The 7,957-nt window shown below is 52.6% G+C and overlaps 1 long non-coding RNA gene across 1 annotated transcript; it reads right to left on the bottom strand.

The window, feature by feature from the left end:
- Nucleotides 1-6,156: 6,156 nt before the first annotated feature.
- On the bottom strand, nucleotides 6,157-7,225 carry LOC105005189. Its single transcript, XR_827294.1, has 2 exons — nucleotides 7,038-7,225; nucleotides 6,157-6,571 (listed from the first exon to the last, which is right to left on the bottom strand). It is a non-coding gene; the product is annotated as an uncharacterized LOC105005189 (long non-coding RNA).
- Between the last annotated feature and the right edge of the window lie 732 nt (nucleotides 7,226-7,957).

The following is a 7,957-nucleotide window of genomic DNA, read 5'->3' as shown; positions in this document are numbered from 1 at the left end:
GAAGAGACCCTGATGCTGGGAGGGATTGGGGGCAGGAGGAGAAGGGGACGACAGATGATGAGATGGCTGGATGGCATCACTGACTCGATGGACATGAGTTTAAGTGAACTCCGGGAGTTGGTGATGGACAGGGAGGACTGGTGTGCTGTGATTCATGGGGTCGCAAAGAGTCAGACATGACTGAGCGACTGAACTGAACTGAATCTGCATATATATGTGTATGTGTGTGTAAAAAGTAGTAGCGTAAATTTATGTAAATCTACTTGCGGAATCTCAGTTCCTTGACCAGAGACTGAACCCAGGCCATGGCAGTCAAGTGTTGAGTCCTAACTACTGGACCACCAGGAAATTCTCTAAATATACTTTTTAAGATGAGCATAGTATTCTACAGTATCCCACTGAGTGGATATGCATTATTTATGTAGCTAGCCCCCCTACTGATGAATATTTAAAGTTGTGCTCAGTTTTTCTTTTTGATGTCTTGGCATTCTGAGTCATATCTATGACTTCTTCCAGGAGCCTAAAGCATAACATTGAACAGTGGAAATGAGCTGTGAGGTCCTGGCCTAGGCGCTTCACTGTCCTAAGCCTCAGTTTCCCCATCTGTCCAATGGGAATAGCATCCTCTATCGATCATTCATCTCAGAGGCACAGGGTGGCCTGTGATATTGCTGAGGCCTCACCTTTTAAAAAATGTTTATTTATTTTTGGCTGTGCTGGGTCTTTGTTGCTGCCTGTGGGCTTTCTTTAGTTGCAGAGAGTGGGGGCTACTCTTCGTCATGGTGCATGGGCTTCTCATTGCGGTGGCTTCCTGTTGCGGAGCACAACGGGCTTCAGTAGTTGCAGCCCACGGGCTCTGTAGTTGCGGCTCGCAGGCTCTAGAGCACTGGCTCAGTGGTTGTGGTACACAGGCTTAGTTGCCCCACAGCATGTGGAATCTTCCCAGACCAGGGACTGAGCCCGTGTCTCCTGCACTGGCAGGCCGATTCCTATCCACTGTACCACCAGCGAAGTCCGAGGCCTCATCTTTGAACAGCTGCTGTTGGGAGGCTGGAGTGCAGGCAGTGGCCAGCTAGCCACCTGGGGAGGCAGCGGATGGCCAGTGTCCCCACCTCAACACGGCCTTGTGATTGCACACAGAAGCACCCTCCCGGCACACTCATGAACAGCCAAAATGGTAATTTCTGGAGGAAGCCCTGAGAAGAAAAACAGCCATGAGGGCTAGAACTGGGACACAGAGAAAATGAAGATTCAGGGACAGTGCAGGTTCTTTGTCACAGGAAGTGTCCTGGGAGAATGACAGGGTCTAGGGTCACTGGGAGAGCTTTGAAGAGGAAATGGGTGAATAGTGGGGAGGGTGTTTGCAGCTGCAAGGCTGTGGGAGACCCAGCCCCCTAGAGCTGGACTCCCCAGACCCGGACTCCCCAGACCGCTGGTCCTTCCTTCCCCAAGGCTGCAAGGCCGGCTCCGTGAGCATCTGTAGCCTAGTTGCCTGACCCAGGCGCCCTCACCCCAGGGGCTGTGGGCCCTGACGCTGTCCCAGGGCCGGGACTCAGGCGGGCTCGGCCTCCCCTCTGTGGCCAGTGAGGATCCAAGGGAGGCTCACTGGGGTAACAAACAGTGGCCCTCAGAAAATTCCGAGAGGGCTGCATCAGGCAGACCCAGCCGGCAGCCACTGCGGCCCCGGCCAGCAGGTGTCACTGCTGCCCCAGCGGAGGGCTGGGCGCGCAGGCTCAAAGCCGTTCTGTGCCCGCCTCACGGGCTTTGCTTCTAAAAGGACGGGGTTAGAAACCTGTGCCCCACCGCTGGCATTCCCAGTCCCACCCCCACAATTTCTGCCTAAGCAAAGGAGGGAAACGCCCTCTCCTCTTTCCCTTGAAAGGCTGGGAAGGTGCAGGTAGAGGAGGGCTTCATGCAGACTGGTCAGCTCGTGCGGCATCACTCTGGGGCTGGTCCCCAGGGCGCCTCTGCCTGCTCTGCCCTGGGAGCCGCCTGGAGGGGGAGTGGTGCCCAGAAGAAGGGGCACGGGGCACCACTCTTCTGGACTTGATAATCCAGCAGGCAGATGGATAAGGAAGGGGAGTTACTAAGTGTAACAAAGAAAGGGCCCAGCCAAGTTCTGGTGGGTAGAGTCCATCTCCTTTACAGTCTCCAGAGGTGGTTCCCAGGGTCTGGCTCAGGTTTTCAGTCATTCCTCTGAATATTAGGAGAAAAGGACGCGGCTCACCTGAATGGGGTTATAGGGTGACCTCCTGTCCCATTTGCCCAGTACGGGAGGGGTTCCTAGGACGCAAGACTTTGACTCTAAAACCCGGAAACCCCAGGGCAGTGGGAACAACTCCATCATCCTAACTGGGTACCAGCTACTTTTCAGGCAGTATTTCTTTTACTCTACATCGGTGGTCATATTATCATCCCCACTGTACAGAAGAAGGTCAGAGAGGCCAAACAAGCTGCCCCAAGCCTCAGATGGGAAGGGAGCAACTGGTGTTTGAAGGCAGGTCCACTTGATGGGCATGTTTCTCTGCACCCCCTGCTTCCTGATGCCTCTAAGGTGGGGAGCCAAGCAGCAGCTTTCACTGGCCAGTCTGTGAGGCCCAGACGGTAGGCAGCTGTGTGTCGTGGGCACAGATAATTACACCGTGCGCGACAGTGGTTGCCTGAGCTGGGGCAGCAGCCCAGGAGCTCCTCAAGGGCCTGGAGTTCTGGGGAGGCAGCCTGTTTGGAACCTGGCTGGAGATGGGACTTGGGTGGTTCTGGAAGGCAGGGCACAGGCAGCAGAAAAGCACACGTGGAGCCAGGCTGAGGAAGCACGTTTGGGCTGACAAGGCTCGACACCACCAGATGGAGAGAGGCCAGGCCACATCTCCGAGAAGGCCCTGGAGACTTCCTCTACCCTCCCTGGGGCCCAGACATTTATCTAGAATACCTTCTAGTACAAGAATAAAAGCCCCAAGCTCGGTGAGCTCAGGCCCTGGGTAGGGGAACCCAGGGCCTCCGGCTCCCCCTGTCTGGCTGTGCTGGCAAGGGCGGGGTGGGCAGGAAGGAGCAGACCCTGATGGAAGCTCACTGTGGTCTCCCTTTCTGGGCAGACTGGGGCGGCCTCGGCCACCTTCACAGCTCATCTTGAAATGCTATCAGATTCTGACAGAGAAGCTGCAGAAACACTCAATCTGAGCATGAAAACCCAAATGAAGTGATTTACACAGTCCTAGATAATGGCAAGCCACTCCAGTACTCTTGCCTGGAAAATCCCATGGACGGAGGAGCCTGGTAGGCTGCAGTCCATGGGGTCGAAAAGAGTCAGACATGACTGAGCGACTTCACTTTCACTTTTCACTTTCATGCATTGGAGAAGGAAATGGCAACCCACTCCAGGATTCTTGCCTGGAGAATCCCAAGGATGGCAGAGCCTGGTGGGCTTCCGTCGATGGGGTCGCACAGAGTTGGACACGACTGAAGTGACTTAGCAGCAGCAGCAGATTCATTCGGTAGAACCGACTCTTGTGAGCCAGGCTGAGTGCAGGGTTCCGGACAGTGCTACACAGATAAGCCCTAGCTCTCTCGTTCTCTCGCAAGTCACTGCCCCCAGGATGAGCGACAAACTTATCAAGCCAGTTGCTCAAGGTGTCAACTCTCCACTCCTGGGATCTGCATATGTCTGCTGAACAAAGCTGCTGCTGCCTTTTCAGGCAAGAGTTAGAGAAAAGCGTCCCCTCTGGGTGGGCACAGCTCTCAGCAGCACAGTTTGCAAGTGGAGGAATCTCTTTGTGCAGTGCACAAACTGTGCAACTGTACATGGCGGTCTTTCCAACAGAAGCCTGTTTGTGTCAGGGATGGAGAAGCCCTTTGGGAGAGAATTCATCAGAAAGGAGGAGAGTGCTGGGCATGAGTGGGCCTAGGAGTGAAGCTGGAAGTATCTGAGCCCTGGTGATGCTCTCTGGAAGTATCTGAGCCCTGGATCAGCTTTGCCTGGGAAGCACCCAGGAGAAGTTACTCAGGAAGATAAAGAGGAGGAAGGGCCTCCTGGACAGAGGAATAGCAAATGCACAGAGGCACGAAAGCCCCAGGATGCCTAGGGAGTAGTGAGCAAGGTAGAGACAGTGGGGGATGAGGTGAGCAGGGGCTAGAGGTAGAAAGTAGGGGCCTGGGCTTCTGGGCTTTGTTCTGTGGTTGGAGCCTGGATGGGATGAGCCAGGTTGGAGAAAAGAGGGCAGGTGGAGAGATGGCCCTTGTCTTTGTAGCTCCCCTGATATTTATTCCCATAGCACTGACAAGCATCCCTGGAGACCTCCACCAGTGTTGTGAGCTCTGTCTTCTGCGTGTTGTGTTTGTTCCTGCTGAGCACCTTAGAAACAGAAGTTGGAAGCCTTCCTCTCAAGCAAAAAATGCTAAGTCTGAAGAAGAAAGCCCTGACCCTACGTGTGTGTCTGTTGGGACTTACAGAGTTCAGAGGGTGCGGTAGGGGTTTTGGAAGGAGCCAGTCCCCATGGTTGGGGTGATCTGGCAGACTTCTCCTACCTGCCTGCTGTGTGTGTGGACCTGGGGGAGCCACATATTTTGCCCTGGGTTCTGCCACCTGCAAGAAGGCACAGCAGCTCCCACCCAGCCAGAGGACATAAACCGCTTGGATGTCATGATTATTTTTTTCTTCCTCCGGCTGGGTGGCAGCGTCTCAGGGGCCAGGTCCCACCTCTTGCCCATGTTTGCATGTGTGCCGGAGTGTGGACCAAGTTTGATTTTACAGAGCCAACAAATTTTGCTATTTTCTTTTTCTCTTCAGTTCTAGTTTCACTTTTTTTGGAAGGCTCAGCAAGGAGGCTGGAAAGGACTTCTTTGACCAATGCTGATCTGGAAAGGCTGAAGTTGTGTGGACAATGGCTAGTGGGCCAGGCTGGCCATGTCCCAGGGGCTGAGCCCCACACTGGGCTGTTCCAACAAGAACTTCAACTGAACCGAACCATGACCCCGAATTGGAAAAACACTGCCTTGATTCACCGAACCCAAATCTGAATCCAAATATTATTATTTTTTGACTGAACTCTGAATTGAACTAATGTTTTTTTTTTTTTTTTCTTAAATACCGACCAAGCCAGTTGGAACTAGACACAAACATATGTGTTTTCTGAAACTATTGAACCTGAACTTCAAAATAAGCTATCTGAGGGCGAAGTGAGACTTTATTTGCTTGAGATTGTCCTGTTCACAGAAGGCTAGTAGTGCTCCCTTGATGGTAGCTTTCATTTGTCCAGTTTTGCTTCTCATCTTGAAAAATTGGGGTATAATTTACGTGTAGTGGGATGCACAGATCTTCAATGTACATTTTGATCAATTTTGACAAATGCATGTACTCAGGGAGCTCCCCTGATCCATCAAAATACAGGGCATTTGTCCCAAAGACTTCCCTCTGTCCCTTCCCAACCCATCCCCACCCTCCTCCCCCACAACCACTGTTCTCATATCTATTCCCCTTTGCTTCTTGCTTGAGGTTTCTAAACAACCCTCCTCCCCAACTCTTGAAAGGAGGACAAATATGATAATACCCATTTTGTGGATGAGAGAACTGAGGATCAGAGAAACGTACAAACTTCCTTGAACTCATAGAACCAGGCAGTCACCAGGTTAGAACAACCTAGCTTTCTCATCTCCCAGCCACGTGCTCAACAATAGATTTAATTCTATAGGCTTCCTTAGGGAATGTACCCACCTATGGCTTCCAGGGCCCAGTGGGATTTGCTCACCCCACAAGCACGGCGGTTGCACCTATGTTTAAAGATTTGGCAAAGAGGATGTGTCTGGGTCCCAGGCCCCTGCAAGGGGGGACCCTCTCTTGGGGCCTCTGTGCGCCCCATGGTGGCAGCCTGCACCGGGGCGCCTGTCCCCTGTCTCCGGCCCGCCTGTGTGTGGCTGTCTGTTGGTGTCTCTGGCAGCCTGCGTGTAGACAAACTGCGTCTGACCCCCGCGGAGCAGTGTCTGTCTCCCTGAGCAGCCCAGCTAGAGAACATTGACCAGGTTCCCAAGCTGGTTCTCCTGGGGAAACATTTTCCAGGGCCTACAACAATGTTGCATTTGATTTGATTTCTTTCCCCCCTTTGCAGGCGATTGTGTGGTTTGGGGTGTTTTGCTCCTAGTTATAATCCAATAAAGGCCAGCTGCTGAGATTTTTCCAAGAGTGCCGCTTTCAACCGCCCTCGTTGAAAACGCTCTAATTTATTTCAGTCGCTTGTGGGAAAACCAGCCTCAGCTCAAAACAAAGGCGTCCTGTGCTGATGTAATTGCCCCCTGAGTCGCTCCTCAGGGCTCCGGGTCTGCTGGTGTTCACACAGGCGGCCCCCGAAGCAGCATCCTTTCTTAATGGCGGAAGTCATCCTGAAGGACTTCACTGTCTTCCCAACCTCTCGGGGGAACACAGGCGTCTCAGCTCCCAGGGAGGATCGGAGGCCAAGACGTTCTCCACGGCTCGTGCATTTCCTGTGGCTCACAGGGGTCAGTCCACTGGTTCGTCACCTTCAGGTGAATTCATCTAACCACTTTCTGTTTAGCAGGTTGTTGAGTCCTTCCCATTGAGGGGCTAGAAGTTGGGGTGACAAGATTGATTTAGAAAGAGGGAATTTTGGACTTCCCTGGTGGTCCAGTGGTTAAGAATCTGCCTGCCAACACAGGGGATGTTTGTTGGATCCCTGGTCCAGAAAGATCCCACATGTTGAGGAGCAACTAAACCCTGGTGCTGCAACCACTGAGCCTGTGCTCTAGGGTCCGTGGTCCGCAACAAGAGAAGCCAATGCAATGAGAAGTCTGAGCACCGAAACTAGAGAAGGCCCATGTAGCAACGAAGACCCAGCACAGCCAAAAAGAAGTAAATAAATAAAAATTAAAAAAAAAAAAAGGGCATTTGACTAAAACAGATCTTTGATAGGGCCCAGATGTGGTGGAACCTTCAGGAGGAGGTTCTGGGCACTTTGGGGAAGGAGGGAGCCGGGGGAGAGAGAGAAGCAGGGAAGAGACACCAAAGTGGGAGGAGACCTGCTGGGTCAAACCTGCTCTCAGGCATCCAAGCTGGTCGCTTCCGCCTCCCGTTCAGTCTGAGTGCCACTAGACCCCTGGCTAACGTGATTCCTGACCTAATCATCGACTTGGTATCATGGTGTCCAGGCGGCTTTCCTCTTCTGAAGCACAAGGACGTCCTGGACTGACGTCCAAAATGGCGTCCAAAATCCAAAATGGCGTCCAAAATCCAAAATGGCGGCCCTATGACCCAGCGACGTGTGAATTGTAGAGAAGATTCTGACTGAGCTACAGTAGGGGTGGTGCCACCTGTTTGGCTATAATTGTGTTTCCAAATGAGGGGCTTCAGGGATGTGCTGTGGGGCTGGCTGCTTCTGAGGCCTTGGTTTTCATTTTATTTGCAAAGTGATTTCCATAGAGCCACAGAGCTCTGTTTTCTTTCCAGTCAGAGGAAGTCACATGCTGGTGAGCATTTGCCTGAGGTGCACTTCCTCGCCCTTGGGCTCCCCTCTCTGCCCAGCCATTCCTTCCTTAGAACCACTTGGAGGTAGTTGGAGTCAGGTGGCTGGAGTCTTGCACAGGTAGGAGAGGGACCTCTTCTGGCCTGGGTTGTTCAGTTCAGTTCATTGCTCAGTCATGTCCAACTCTTTGCGACCCCATGGACTGCAGCACTCCAGGCTTTCCTGTCCATCACCAACTACTCCTGGAGCTTGCTCAGACTCATGTCCATGGAGTAGATAATGCCATCCAACCATCTCATCCTCTGTCATCCCCTTCTCCTCTTGCCGTCAGTCTTTCCCAGAATCAGGGTCTTTCCCAGTGAGTCAGTTCTTTGCATCAGGTGGACAAAGTACTGAAGCTTCAGCTTCAGCATCAGTCCTTCCAATGAATATTCAGGACTGATTTCCTTTAGGATGGACTGGTTGGATCTCCTAACTGTCCATTAGTGAAG

This window comes from Bison bison, unplaced genomic scaffold (genome assembly GCF_000754665.1).
Source record: "Bison bison bison isolate TAMUID 2011002044 unplaced genomic scaffold, Bison_UMD1.0 scf7180017864487, whole genome shotgun sequence".
Taxonomy (NCBI): Eukaryota; Metazoa; Chordata; class Mammalia; order Artiodactyla; family Bovidae; genus Bison; species Bison bison.
Note: the sequence above shows the minus strand (reverse complement) of the source record. Positions and strands in the feature narration are given on the sequence as shown.